We start from the raw sequence: 16,364 nt of genomic DNA, 5'->3' as shown, positions 1-16,364 counted from the left end.
AAGAATCTCTAATAAAAAATTTAACCCTACAGCTACAGGAACTAGAGGAAGAACTAGCAAAGCCCAGAGCGAGTAGAAGGAAGGAAATAATCAAGATCAGAGCAGAATTAAATGACATAGAGACTAAACAAACAATTCAAAAGATCAACAAAAGTAGGAGCTGGTTCTTCGAAAAGATAAACAAACTTGACAAGACTTTAACCAGGCTCATCAAGAAAAAAGGAGAGAGGACCCAAATAAATAAAATCAGGAATGTAAGAGGAGAAATCACAACAAATACCACAGAAATACAAAAGATTGTAAGAAATTATTACAAACAACTGTATGGTAAGAAATTTGACAACCTAGAGGAAATGGACAAATTTCTGAACACATATAATCTTCCAAAACTGAATCAAGAAGAAGCAGAAAGCCTGACTAGGCCAATAACAACCAGCAAAATTGAAGCAGTAATCAAAAAACTCCCGGCACACAAAAGCCCTGGACTGGATGGCTTCACAGGTGAATTCTACAAAACATTTAGGAAAGAATTTATTTCTATCCTCCTCAGACTACTCCAAAAAATCCAAAAAGAGGGAAGACTCCCAAACTCGTTCTATGAAGCCGGTATTGCCCTAATTCCAAAACAAGGTCAAGACACAACTAGAAAGAAGACTACCGGCCAATATCGCTGATGAACATAGATGCTAAAATCCTCAACACAATATTCGCAAACAGGATCCAGCAACACATTAGAAAGATCGTACACCACGATCAAGTGGGATTCATTCCAGGGATGCAAGGATGGTTTAATATTCGCAAATCAATAAACGTAATACACCACATAAACAAAATGAAAGAAAAAAACCACATGATCATATCAATAGATGCAGAAAAAGCATTTCATAAAGTACAACACCCATTTATGATGAAAACACTCAGTAAAATGTGAATAGAGGGAGTATACCTCAACATAATAAAGGCCATATATGAGAAACCTGAAGCCAACATCATACTCAATGGGCAAAATCTGAAAGCATTCCCCCTGAGGTCAGGAAGAAGACAAGGATGTCCACTCTCTCCACTCCTATTCAACATAGTCTTGGAAGTTCTAGCCACAGCAATCAGACAAGAAAGAGAAATAAAAGGCATCCAAATTGGAAAAGAGGAAGTAAAACTGTCATTATTTGCAGATGACATGATAGTGTACATAAAAAACCCTATAGACTCCACAAAAAAACCCACTCGACCTAATAAGTGAATTTGGCAAAATAGCAGGGTACAAAGTCAATATTCAGAAATCAAAGACATTTCTGTACAGCAACAATAAAATCTCAGACATAGAAACTAAAAGGAAAATTTCATTTACCATAGCAACAAGAAAAATAAAGTACCTAGGAATAAACTTAACCAAGGAGGTAAAAGACCTGTACTCAGAAATATACATAACACTGAAGAAAGAAATTAAGGGAGATACAAATAAATGGAAGCATATACCAGGTTCATGGATGGGAAGAATCAACATCATTAAAATGTCCATACTACTCAAAGCAATTTACAGATTCAGTGCAATCCCTATTAAAATACCAATGACATATTTCACAGACCTAGAACAAATACTTCAAAAATTTATATGGAACAATAAAAGACCCCGAATAGCCACAGCAATTTTGAGGAAGAAGAACATAGTAGGAGGAATCACAATACCTGATATCAAACTATACTACAAGGCCACGGTAATCAAAAAAGTCTGGTACTGGCATAGGAACAGACATATAGATCAATGGAACAGAATAGAGAGCCCAGAAATAAACCCAGATCTAAATGGTCAGCTAATATTTGACAAGGGGGAAGGAACATCAAATGGAGTGAGAAGAGCCTCTTCAACAAATGGTGTTGGGAGAACTGGACAGGGACATGCAAAAAAATGAAACTAGACCACCAACTTACACCATACAACATAATAAACTCAAGATGGATAAAAGACTTAAATGCAAGCTGTGGCACCATAAAAATCCTAGAGGAAAACATAGGCAAGAAAATTTTAGATATCCCATGTAGCAACATTTTCACTGATATATCTACAAAGGCAAGGGAAATAAAGGAAAGAATAAACAAATGGGACTACATCAAACTAAAGAGTTTCTGCTCAGCAAAAGAAAACATCAGCAAAATGAAAAGGGAACTGACCATATGGGAAAATATATTTTTCAATGATACCTCAGACAAGGAATTGATCTCCAAAATATATAAAGAACTTATACGACTCAACACCAAGAAGACAGACAACCCAACTAAAAAATGGGCAAAGGACCTGAACAAAGACTTCTCCAAAGGGGACACACAGAGAGTCGTTAGGCATATGAAAGAATACTCAACATCACTAGCCATCAGAGAGATGCAAATAAAAACCACAATGAGATACCACTTTACACTTGTCAGAATGGCCATCATCAACAAATCAACAAACAGCAAGTGCTGATGAGGATGCGAAGAAAAGGGAACCCTGGTGCACTGCTGGTGGGAACGCAGACTAGTGCAGCCACTATGGAAAAGAGTTTGGATTTTCCTCAAAAAACTAAAAATGGAACTGCCTTTTGAACTCGCAATTCCATTTTTAGGATTATATCCAAAAAATCCTGAAACACCAATTCAAAAGAACCTATGCATCCCTATGTTTATAGCAGCACTATTAACAATAGCTAAGTGCTGGAAACAACCTAAATGCCCATCTGTAGATGAGTGGATCAAAAAACTGTGGTACATTTACACAATGGAGTACTATGTAGCAGAAAGAAAGAAGAAACTTCTACCACTTGCAACAACATGGATGGAACTAGAGAGAATTATGGTTAGCGAAATAAGCCAGTCAACAAAAGAAAAATACCTTATGCTATCACCTATTACAGGAAACTAATTAACAACACAAACAAATGAGCAAAATTGAACCAGAGGTATGTAAACAAGGAATAAACTAACAGTAACAAACGGGGAGATGGGAGGGAGAGAAGGGGGTAAGAAGAAGAAGGGTCTAGTCAAAGAACATGTATAAATGACCATGGACATGGACAACTGAGTGGGGACTGACTGTGGGAGAAGGGTGGGGGCAGGGTACGAAGAAGCAAGAGGGGAAAAAAAGTGGACAACTGTAATGGAAAAACAAACAAAAGTATTTTTAGTGGTGGAAAAGTGACAATATAAAGAATGGAAATGCAATTTTAGTGAATATTAGAAGGAGAAGGATTTTCCTTCACACTGTGTATTTTTCTCCCTAACCGATCCCTCCAGAGTTTGGATTTCTAAAGAAGTACGAAATGACATAAGGTTCTTTGCATAAAACTAATAAGACCAGTTATTAATAGAGGTTTTTTTGACCACGACTTTGACTGGAATGTCATGCCTAAAGGAGACATGCTTGGGCTCTGGTCATTACCAAAAAGCCCTGAGCAACTGGGATTGACTTTCGAAGGTAATAAAAGCCCACGAGATAAAAGGCCCGGTGCCTTGGTTGGATGTGCAGTCCACAGCAATCTTTCCAGGGAAGGAATGAAGGTTGTTTTCCTGAAAGATGGCTAGAAGGGACCTTAAGGCACAATGGAAAACCAGAAGGACTTGGAAAAGACAGGTGTTTACAGGCAAGGCTGAATGCCAGGTATGTGACTCAGCTTCTGTGCCCTGAAGAGCAGACTGAAGGTAACCCTAAAGTTTCCTTGTGTAAGTTCCAGCAAAGCAGAACTAAAGATCATAAGTGATCATTTTCTGCTCTTGTTGTGTTTATGCGAATGAACAGAATAAATTAAAAATGGACTCAATGCAGTCCCTTTAATGACAAGGAGGGTAATCTTAGGGAGAAAAATCATGATTCGAGGAAAATTACAATGCTCAATGGTAGACTATAAAGTAGTGCAGTTAACTGTCTTTAAAGTTTCTTTTCATTTAAAATATGTTTTCATTTGAAAGTTAAACTATGCCTGTGGTATCATCAAAGATGTTTAATTACAGGCAAGAAGAATGTCAAATGCCTTGTAACTGGATGTCTTTCCAATAAGATAGTCTTACAGATTTAGAGACTTGTTTGTGGGTTATGTTACATAAATTAACCTGTGTTTTCTGTTTTCAAAGGGCATAAACCTATGATCTCATTACCTGAGTGATTGTCTGTATGTATAGGCCTCACTTAATCCTGTGTGCATCTCTGCCTCCTGAGACTCAATGGTTTGGCTGAACTAAGTGGCTGGGTTGGTGAAGTATGGGATGGTCTATGGGCTTCACGTTAAAACTGGTTTCTCTTTTCTATCCTAATGCCTTGGACAGAAAGAGCCCAGAGGTCTGAGAGGGGAGAAACCTAAAATATTTACCTCAGCCCAAATTAAGTATAATGGGTTTTGGACATGTGAGATGTGCCTGGCACACTTTCCTCCAAAGAATCTCTTTTTTTCCCTAATGTGGGACATTGAAAAACTAATCCCTGCCTTTTGTCACCTAGTGGTTATGGATTTAATGATGTCTTTTAACGCTGTTGCCAAATCTGTTGCCCCCAGAATACAACAAGGATGCCAGCCTGTTAAACCAAGCACTCCGTTGTCCAGGGACAGCCAACTGACCTGGACTCTGAAAGAACCTTCCCCACGTGGGAAGGTCACCCTCCCCTCCACACCCATACTCTTATTAGGGATTTCTGGACCCAAGGGTAGGTAGGACGATGACCATGTCCAGCTTGAAGCAGATTGAGGAGCTTGAGACCTTCACCCATTGTCCTTTATAAGATTATAAAGGGTCTGAAGTCTGAGAGGGAGGGATTGTTATTTTTTATTGTTAAAATAAATAAATAATTAATTAATTTTTTAAAAAAGAAGAAGAATATATGAAAGGGCGAAGTGGGAGAGCTTGTATGTACGACCCATGGGCATGGACTTGGGGGGAGGGATTGCTGGGGAAGGGAGGGTGCTGAGTGGAGGGGAGAAAAGGGGAAAAATTGGACTATTGTAAGAATATAATCAATAAAATATACTTTAAAATAAAAAATAAATAAATAAATAAAAGAAATTACCTTCCCCAACAAGACACTGTTTCTTTACACTATTCTTTGTTACCATCTGAGGTAGTAAACACAATGCCAAATTCAGAGTTAGAAGACACAAGTTGGAATCCCAAACCATCATTTACTAGTTTTTTCATTCAGAGCAACATATATAACTTCATTGAGCTTCATCTGGAAAATGGGGATAATAACATCACCCCACTGGCCTCACCATAACGCCCTACCAAAAAGATGTATTAGAACAGTTTTACAACTACAAATTTTTTTAACAAATACAAGCTATTAGCATTACTGATGTCTCTGAGCCATCTTAAATAAAGTATTTTTGAGGTATACAGAGGGTAAACAAATAAATGCACAAGTACTTAATCTAAATAAAACTGTTTTAACATGATGTCACTGAAACAACAGTTTAACAACCAAAATAGTAATTATAGTGACAATAGTAATTTAAAAGCAATTTAAATTTTTACAAAAATCTCTCAAAAATACCAGTTTTATCCTAAGCATAGCAAAATGTATTAAAATTTTATTTCTTCACCATCTCCCTATATATCTTTCACATTCCTCAATTCTATCCTCAACCCACTTTCAAGACTCAGAATAGTTCCGGCCAAGATGGAGGCTTAGACGGACGCGCTAGGTCTCCCTCTACAACTAGAGAGGAATACAACTACTTCAAAACAAAGGATAACTAGAAATTCCAGAAAATAAAACTACACAGAAGCCCAACATATGAAGTTATAAACCAGCGGCGCCCTTTGGGCAGGTAAAAGCGAAAGGGGGCGGAGCTGTTTGCGGTCGCACCTGGGACAGCAGCGGGGAGAACAACCTCGGCTGCAGTCGAACCCCCAGCAGCTCGCGACCCCAACGCTGGGGAAAGCAGCCACCACATCGCCTTGAACAGTGAGGCCCAGGGGGGCAGGAGGACGGATCCCGGTCTCCTAGCGGAATAACTGTGTGAATCCATCTTGGACCCCCGCCCCCAAAGAAAGCGCCACAGGGCTGCGAAATAGGTCGCGGACAGGCGCCGGTCGCTGGATTGTGACGACTACACAGGCACTGCCCCCTACAGCCGGCCCAAGAAAATAAAACGCATCTGTCAAAATGAGGCAGACAACTATAGAAATCCCGGTGGCACAGCTCACCAGGCAACAGATGGAGAACCTGACAGATGAACAGATAAGAAACCTGTCAGATGCTCAGTTCTGGGCCATTGTTATCAAGTGGCTTACAGAATTCACAAAAGATCTGCAAAAAGATGAGAAAGAAGCGAAAAACACTCATAACGAAAGGAACAAAACCACATACGAGACAGATGGTGAGGAAAAAAAATCCAGAGTTCAAATCAACAAACTGGAATATGGAGAAGGAACAAGCAGTCAACCAATGCAGGGAGAGGAAATGGGAAGCAACGATGAGAGGATCAGAAACCTCTGGGACAGCTATAAAAGGCCCAACATAAGAATCATTGGTTTGCCAGAGAGCGAGGAAGATGAACTAGAACTTGAAAAATTGAGTGAAAATATAATAAAGGAGAACTTCCCAGACTTGGGGAAAGAAATAGACTTACAGGTCCAGGAAGCACAGAGAGTTCCAAAAAAACTGGACCCAGAGAGAACCACTCCAAGACACAGTATAATCAAAATGTCAAAAATTAAAGATAAAGAGAGAATCTTAAAAGCAGCAAGAGAGAAGAAAAGAATTATGTACAAAGGGGTCCCAATTAGACTATCAGCTGACTTCCCAAGGGAGACCCTGCAGGCAAGAAGGGACTGGCAAGAAATATTCAAAGTAATGAAAATCCAAAACGTACAACCACGAATACTCTATCCAGCGAAACTGTCATTCAGAATAGAAGGACAGAGAAAGTGTTTCCAGGACAAAATAAAACTGAAAGAGTTCATTAGATCCAAACCACTGTTATATGAGATGTTAAAGGGACTGGTTTAGAAAAAGGAGGATCAAGACAATGAAATCTAAAATGAAAACTGCATCACAAGAAACAACAGAAGCTAGGGAATTGAAACAAAGGCAAACTAAACAGGCAACGAGAGTGGAAAAAGAACTATAGGTACGGAGAACATATTGGGGGGAGGTCAATAGGGAGGGGGAATGGGGAGAGGGAGGGAGATGATATAGGAATTAAGGATCATGGTAGGAGGGAATGGAATAGACAGAGAGAGGTTGAGAAGAACTGTATGCACAACTAATGGACATGATCTAAAAGGGGGGGACAACTGGAGGGAGGGGGGCCACCGGGTGGAGGGGAGCAGAGGGAAGGGAAATTGGCACAAATGTAATATTATGATCAATAAAACACATTAAAAAAAATAAAAAAAGACTCAGAATAAATCTCTTCTTCCCCAAACCAGCCCATTCTGGCTCTTATCCCACCTTGCTTTCACCTTTTGAGCCTAATATGTTATCCTTTCAATAACCTTCTCTTACCCTTGTAGAGCAAGCCCTCCTATGTGGGTTCCTTTTGATCCTTTTCTTTAACTCTCACACTGATTCTGTACCAAAAAAAAAAAAAAAAAAAAGCATTAGCTTAGATGGTGAACACATAACTCTCCTTATGGATCAAAAGAAAACATGTTCCTGATACTCATAAGTTAGTTTTTCCTGTCACAATAACTATTATGTTTATTACAATCCCATCTTGTGAATTTAGAGTGAAACATATTTTCTAGAGTCTCCTCCAGAGCACCATTCATGGATGAGGAGTCATCGAGCTATCCATCAGTCCACTGGCATCATTCCATCACATTTGTTATTTACTTTGACCAATTTTCTTTTAGTTTTTCAGAACTTTTGGGTAGCTAAAGTTTGGTACCTTCTTTTTAAAAAATAAAATTTAATTTAGTGACACAGAGATGCAGAGACAGAGACAAGAAAGAGACAGATAAGGTGATGAAGAAGTAATTTCCACTATGGGCCACAGTTAAAAAAAATTGTAAAAGTCACTGAACAAATCAACCCCTCTTGTTTTACAGGTCAGTAAATTAAAGACCAAAAAGAGGAAGGGATCACTAGGGAATAGTCTGAGTCCTTCTGCCATGCCCACTACAAAAACCATGCTCTCTGGACAAAAAACTCAGGACACATGATGAATGTATATGAATACTCTTAGTATATATCAAATAAAATTACATTTTTGTTGTGTATTTAATAAATTATACTAGTTGAAAAGAGTAAAATTGCACAAAAACAGGACTTTCTCAGAAAAATCTCAGTTATATGGTTGCTAATTATAGCCTGTTACCTCTCAATATGATTACTAAAGCTATAACCAGCAGCCTGCTTTTCCCACAAAACAAAACAAACAAAAAAATAAACCTGCAATTTAGATATTTGGCCACTAGGTGCCAGGCCATAGAGACAAATTCTGAATGACAATGATCCAACATTTCCACTTTGGATAAAACAATAATATTAGATATTAAAACTCATAAACATAACACACAGCTCTCTTTCCCTCTCTCGCTAAAAAGCCATGAAAAAAATGTACTCAGATGAGGATTAAAAAAAAAAATGCTTCTGTAGTTTGTTTATTGTCAGCATCTAGGTTTCCTTGATACCAGAAAGTCTAATATAAAGCCATTTCTAGGAACTAAGTAGAACAAAGAGCAGAATAGCAGTCAATAGGGGGGAGGGGAGAGGGAGAGAAGGGGGATAAGTAAGGGAAGGGTTTAGTCAAAGAACCTGTATAAAAGACTCATGGACATGGACAACGGGGAGGGATATGATTGCGGGAGAGGGGGTGGGTTGGGTGGGGGAGAGAAATTAGGGGAAAAGGGGACAACTGTAATTGAAAAACCAAAATAAAAAAAAAAAAAATAAAGCCATTTCTTTCTAATATAAAGCCACTTCTAAGATCATTAAAGGAAAGAACTTAGTGTTTTTTTTTTTCAAGCTCCCTGTTCTCAAAGTCTTGCTTCTTTTCACTCCACTGAGCAGAAAGAACAGATAGAGGAGGCTTCAGGTGACATGAAACCATAAATGCCACCACGGCCTTGTCCCCACCCCAATACTTTTGTGTTTCACCTTCTCTTATTCTTTCTCAACCCTTCAGTTTTCCTTACTTGGAATTAGACTGAAAGTGTACACTTTATTCTACCCCTTAATAAGTCACATCCATTATCCAATGTAATTCTTAGAACAATCCTGAAAGAAGTAGAGGAGGTATCCAATCCCCAGTTTACAGGTAAGGAATTTAAACTTGGAAAGATGAAATAACTTTCCAATGTATCACCACAAAGAAGAGTGCAAAGTCAGAGTCTGTGGCCACAAGTGAGTGTTCTTTCTTCTGCTTATTGTATTAGCCAGTGATCAGTGAGGAGACAGAATCTATGCAGCAGTTTGAGCAAGGAAAGTTTAATGTAAAGAATTAGTAATGATAACAGGCAGTTAATTGCTAAAGAATAAAGAGAACTCTGAAGGGACAGCAGGCATCAGGAGTAGTCACTACTGCTAGAGCCAAGGCAGAATATCTAAGAAAGCAACCTCACCCCAAGGTGGAGAGCCAAACCTTCTTATGGAGGATTGGCTGTTGCGCACTGGATGGTGGTGAGGTTGAGGTGCTGCAGGCTGGGGCTGAAGGGCACCAGTGAGACTCCTGGGAAGCCACCAACTGGGGTTCCAGTGAAACTCTCCGGAGGGTGAGTACCACCAGATGGCCTACAAGTCACTGGACATAGGTCAGGAGCAAGAAAGAAGCAGCACACCAGAACCAGGAAGAGAGGCCCCTGCCTGCTGCCGTGCCCTTTCTGCTCCCTCTCCTAGCAAGAATAATATTGTGTCAGCTGGCTAATTAAAAATGTTCCAGCATCCAGCACCAGCACCACAAAGCTGGGCAAAGAGGACTGCATTTGGAGCTGAGAGACAATAATTTGATAACTGGTTACATTTAGCAATCTAAATGTGAGTGGTGTTCGATAACTATAAGCACACCTGCAATCTCTTTGAAAGGCAATTTGTAGAAGCTCATGCCTTTGGAGTTTGAGGATAGTGTCCCCACAGTAATGGAAAAGGATATTTCCTTTTTCATGATGACACCGTAAAGTGTCAAAAGAGTGTGAAGACAATGGGGATTATAGAATTGATTAATCCTGAAGGAGAGGTGGGGAGAGTGCTCAGGAAGGGATGCACAGAGAGCCTTCAGCTGTGTTCAAGCACTAGGGGGGGCTCATGGATATTTGTTACATTATTCTAGTCTACACCTCTTTGAATGTCTGAAATATTTCATGGTGAAGATAAATGAATAAAATAATTAAGTATAAATATAATTTTTAGACACAGTAAGACAAAGAATCAGAATTGCTTCTTAAAATTGGTCAATATCCTTCTTAATATCTTTTGTAGTTTCTATTCTTGGGATCGGTTCTTAAATCTGGTTTTCCTCAAGGTTCTGTCCTGAGCCCTTCGCCACTCTCTTTGCATAATTATTATCTAATTTCAGGACTTTATTTTCTATGATGATAATATCCAAATGTTATATTTCTTACCTGGATAGGGTTCCTGAACTAGAACCCATTCATCCAACTGTTTTTTGGACATCTCATTTTGGATGGGCCACAAGTATGTGAAATTCCATGTGTCCAGGCCAAACTATTTCCCCTACACCTGCCCTCTTTTGTCTCTCACATTGGTAGTTAGCACCACCATCCACCTAGTTGCTCAAACAAGAAATCTAGGCACTGTTCTTAATGTTTTTCTCATTCTCCAAATCCAATCAACAGGTTTCGTCAATTCCACTTTTTTAGTGTTTTTTAAATTGATTTGTTCTCTCTATTCCCACTCTAAATTTCCTGGTTGTGACCACCATGAGTCCTCACATAGGTCACCCACACTTCTCCTTCTGCCTCCCCATGGTCCCCTCACACCCAGTGTCCACACTGGAGTTAGACAAAACCAGATTATGGGGCCAATGATCTAGAAGCTCCCTGGGGTATTTTTTGAGATCACTCTTTTGCATTATATGTCTATTCCATCTAGAAATGAGATCACAAATACACAGCCTACTCATTGCCACTCTTCCCTCCCATGTTCTTAGTGGATACCACTAATTGGTTACTACATTTTTTTTCTCTAATGAGCTCCAATTAGAATCCTACTTAACATGCTACTCTAAGCCAGTTGTTCTCAAATATTGGTGTGCTTCAGAATCACCAGGAGGACTTTTTAAAATAGAGATTATCTCAGAGTTTCTGATGTAAAGGTCTGAGATAAGGACTAACAATTTGCATTTCTAATACATTACCCAGTAATGCTAATGTTGCTGGTTGGGGGACCACACTCTGAGAAATACTGTTGCAATCAATTACTACCATAACCAAACATAGTTGGCACATAAGATGGAACCTATTTGCTATCCCTTGTTAGGATACCTTATCACAATGGGTCTTCAGAAAACAGGTAATAGCCACCCAGAGCAGGTAAGAACTCTCAACAGTTCATATTACAGGTGTCCTGTAAATAGTCTCCTCCCTTTGATTCAAAATACTTCTAGTTTCTCCTTCCAAGATGCTTCTTCTCAGTATTATGCATTCCCTGTCACAAATCCTTTTAAACTGTGCCTTTGTTTCTAATGCAGTGAACTATCAAGTTGATTTCCTATCTCATCTTTGATCAGAATAAAGCAAGTGAATGGGGTTCCTGTTTACCTTAGCAAAGAATTTGGACATATATCACAAGGTTTCCTAATAGGGAGGGTGAGGGGAATGGTACAGACAGGACCCATATTGGCCAAGAAAAGTTTTGCTGGACTTTGCTTGCTTCTGTCCTATCAGGCATTCAGTGTGGGAAACAACCTAAGTGATTAAAACTTACACAACTAAATATGTCACTCTTGGGGGGGAGGAAAGGAAATGAGGAGGAACACTTGAAGTGAGAAGGGAATACTAAAGAAGCAATTAATGTCTTTCTCTAATGAGCTGCAAATAGATAGTTGAGGGCTTTTGATACTGCTCTCAAGCACAGATGTGCCTCGAGGTATACACCCACACAGATACATGTTTATAAAGATTGATTTTTTTTAAAGCTATATCTAACACACAGTTAAACACAGGGCTAACACTGATTGAGTGCTCATTTTGTACCAGACTGCTAAACAGACACAATTCAAGTAGAGGCCAGACATCGACGACAAGTGACCTACTAGACTGATGTAAACATCTATTGAATACAATTTAAAAATCACCCAGTGGTTATCACTTAATATATTGGGTTCAGCAAAAGGTTCATTTAGCTTTTTTCATAAAATAAAAGACACATTTTTAATTTTCACCAATAACTCTTGATTTGGATATTTTGAGTATGTCGGCTATTTCCCATGTGGTAAAACATTAATTGTTCTTAATTAATGTCCCTATTTGATCGCTATCAATTTCAACTGATCTACCCAACTGTCTGGCATGTCCAGTGAGAAATTTCCAGCAGGAAACTTCACAAACCACTTTTGACACATTTGATCAGTCACAGTACCTTCTCCATACACTGCACAATCTTTTTTTTTTTCATTTCAGTTGTGTTTTTACCTTTCTTGAACTAATAAAGCATAATATGCTGAAAACGTTGTGTATTTTCTTCCATCTTCAATATTAAAATGGCTACACAAACATTCACCAATTTTGACTTTTTAAAAAATGCACACTGATATGACATCTGTCACAATGTAGTCTAACCAAATTGTTTCTAATGAAGTTAAAGACACTAAACTCTACTGGAGCCAGCTTATGGAAAAAAACAAACTAACTGTCTGGCCAACCCGATACTTGGGTAGCCAAATCTTATACATGGTATAATTCAGAGATGACTCAATAACATCCAATAAATATCAATTGAGTATCGAGTTGATGAATATCAGTGCACATGACTAAAAAAAGAAATCCTGCCACCGTGGAGCCTTAGTTCTAAGTAGGGGAGACAAAATAATAAGCAAGAAATGTAATAAATAAATTGTATAGTACAATAGGAGGTGATACATGCAGTGGAGTAAAGAAAACAAACAAAGCAGGACATGACAGATCAGATGCTCTGGGGACTGGGAGTGAGTAGCAGTTTTAAACAGGTCAGAGATAGATGTCATTGAGAGCATGACATGTGAGCCATAATTTGAGGGAGCATCTCCAGCATTGGTAACTTCCTCAGCTAAGTTTTACTTTATAAGCCTTTTGTATGGTATGCTTGGCTAAATTTACTGATGGCACGAGTGAATCTCTCTGCAGGCACAGGATGCATGTTGGTTCACCATAGACCTTTGGACAAGACAGCTGATTTAAATGCACTAGCAAGCTCCAGGAAGACACAGAAATGGTGATTGTCTAAGTGAAGTACTTGTTACTTCCCCACCAAGACCTTTAGATTGCAAATTATTGTTCCTTCAAAACGTTAACTTTTGCTGGTTTGCTATATTCTTTACATTTTATTATTATAAATAATAAAAGCAAGAGTTAAAGTTTATTGGCTATCAAGGTTAGCACTCTATATACATTATCTCATTTAATTCTCATAATAATTCCATGAGGGCCCTGGCTAGTGTGGCTCAGTTGGAATGCGTCCTGGTAAACCAAAAGGTCTCGGGTTCAACTCCCAGTCAGGACATATACCTAGGTTGCAGGTTTGGTCCCCCATTGGGCATATGGTAGGCAACCAATTGATATTTCTCTCCTACATCAATGTTTCTTTCCCTTCACCCTCTGCCTCTCCCTCTCCCTTCCCCACTCTCTAAAATCAATAAGCATGTCCTCGGGTGAGGATAAAAAACTATTAAAAATAATAATAAAATAATAATAGTTCCATGAGGTAGGAATGTTATTACAGTTTACCCTTGAACAATGCAGGGTTAGGGGCACCAACCACCTATGCAGTTGAAAATTCATGTATAACTTTTGACTCCCTAAAAACTTAACTACTAATAGCCTACTGTTGACCAGAACCCTCACTAATAATACAAACAGTTAATAAGCCATATTTTGTATGTTATATGTATTATATACCATATCCTGTTTTTTTGACATTTTAATTTCTTTTTAGCATAAGTCGTTTTTTGCAAGCTAGGCAACATAATCAAAATAAGGCAATCTAAACCCCTAAGGATCCAGGTCAAATCTTGCAATCTTCAGTAGAATGACATCATAACACAAGGTGCTAACAATGGGATTATAAACTCTAAATAATGACCACTTACCTATATTTTTCCTTAGAAAATAGCCAAAAGCCCAGTATTTGAAGGCATGATATACAAAACTTTTTTTTTAACTTTTATTGAATTTATTGGGAGTGACATTGGTTAATAAAATTATGTAGGTTTCAGGTGTACAATCCTATAATACATCATCTGTACATTGTATTGTGTGTTCACCACCCAATACATCGCCACCTACCCCACCCCCTTTACTCTTTTCTTCCTCCCCTAACCCCCTTTCCCTCTGGTAATCACTATACTATTGTCTGTGTCTCTGAGGTTTTGTTTTTCTTTGCTTAATCCTTTTTCCACCTGTTAGAAACAAGGTCATAGTGACTCCCAAACCAGTAAAAAGTCATTGGTAACAAAGGGCAAATGTAATTAAAGGGTCTTAAGGGCAAATGTAATTAAAGAATCTCTGAGAAGGGAGTAGACAGCATTAGCATATTCACAAATCACAATAGGGGCATTTAAATGAACGAGTTAGATTGTAACTCTGGAGTATCTGGTCATGGAGAAACGGGGAAGAAGGAGAGGGGAGGGGAAACTAGTTGCATTAGGGCGGGGAAGCTAATCGCTCTCACTTTAGGGTGGCAATTTCAGGGTGGGGAAGCCAAGACTATAAAACCAGGTTCCTTTGTCTATTTGGGGCACACATTCTCCTGGCTGTGAGGGTGCGCCCGGCTCTGCAGACTCTTGATTAAAGGCCTCCCTTTACTGCTCAAGTCCTGTGTCCCGGTTTTTATTGTGAGCGTTTCTCACATACCCAGCAGAACATCTTAATCTATAAAGGATAGAATTACTCACATTATATGGTGCCCAATTTACTGGTGAACCAGATTAGAACTGGATGAGGAATGGTGAACAAAAGAAAGTGTTTACATTTTCAAAACTTCCTCTGAGCTTTGAAAAATTTCTGGTTGCTCTTAATAAGAAAGCAAGTAAAGAATATTACAGATGTATTTACACTAATATTCAATTTTGCCAAGGTCTTCCACTAGAACATGAAGTTAGAGCATAGGGGATAACATACTTAGATATTTTCAAAATGAATTACTTGGTAATAGAAATTTTACCTATTGAATTCTTCCATTTGCCACAAGAACAAACTGACAATATAGACTATTTTTTAAAATGCTCAGCTTGAAAAAGGATGGTGGCAGCAACACTTTCCACCACAGAATAAGGACCCATTTTTTCCAATTAACATGCTATTCTTCCATGATACAGGTTCATGTGGAAAAGCTTGTCAGCTTTTTGTCAGGGCCAGGAGGTGAAAAATAGAGCATGTCCTAATCAGCTAATTGTAAGCTCAGTCGATGTCCTAGGATGGACCCATAAAACCTGGCCATTATTTTGTTAAACATCCACGAACTGCAGAATTCCTTAGCCCTTAGCCATAGTTTCTGCTCAATATCTGAAAGCTGAGCTCAGTCCCATCTGGCTCTGCTCCTCAGGGCTGAGGTGAGTACTAGTCATCAAAGTCTGAAATGTCATCATACCAAGTAACCCCGGTAGCCTTTGGATGCATAGTAGGCAATGCGCAGGTAGTAAAATCCTGGCAAGAACAGTACGATGCAATGATCCGGATCAGAGCAGCCAGGTCTGCCCCTCCCCCTCTGCCCCCTTTACTAATAAAGCCCACCAGCAGGAGGGAGCCTATGGTAATAAGAAAGCTGCCAATCAAAAACAGCACTGTAGTAAGCAAAATGGCCTTATATGGGATCTTAGGAGGGCTTTTTTTAAACTGAAGGTCAACGTGACCATCATCCATGATGGAGAATCTTTAGTGTTTCACTTTACTACTGGGGATTCCAGTAGCCAGGTTGGTACGAGATGGCATCATAGCACGCTGACACAGCTGCAGTCAGAGCAAAGTGTCAAGTAGCTGTGTGTGCAGACAGCTCTTCAAGGTTCGAAACAGAGACGCTCATGACAATGTATACTATATTTTTACAATCAAGTAAGTTAGAGAAAAGAAAATATTATTAAGAAAATCATAAGGAAATTACAGTTACACTATGTATTGAAAAGAATCTGTGTATAAGGGGATTTGTGCAGTTCACATTCGTTTTTGGTCAACTGTATTTTACAGAGGAGAAAGCCGAGGCTTAGGGAGGTTAAGTAACTTAGTCAAAATCACATAGATGGTAAGTG

At 38.9% G+C, this 16,364-nt stretch overlaps 1 pseudogene; it reads right to left on the bottom strand.

Moving 5' to 3' along the window:
* Positions 1-15,678: 15,678 nt before the first annotated feature.
* Positions 15,679-16,053, bottom strand: LOC150021620 (transmembrane protein 230 pseudogene; annotated as a pseudogene).
* Between the last annotated feature and the right edge of the window lie 311 nt (positions 16,054-16,364).

The sequence above is a fragment of the Furipterus horrens genome, unplaced genomic scaffold (genome assembly GCF_987537825.1).
Source record: "Furipterus horrens unplaced genomic scaffold, mFurHor1.1.pri manual_scaffold_1, whole genome shotgun sequence".
NCBI classification, from domain to species: domain Eukaryota; kingdom Metazoa; phylum Chordata; class Mammalia; order Chiroptera; family Furipteridae; genus Furipterus; species Furipterus horrens.
Note: the sequence above shows the minus strand (reverse complement) of the source record. Positions and strands in the feature narration are given on the sequence as shown.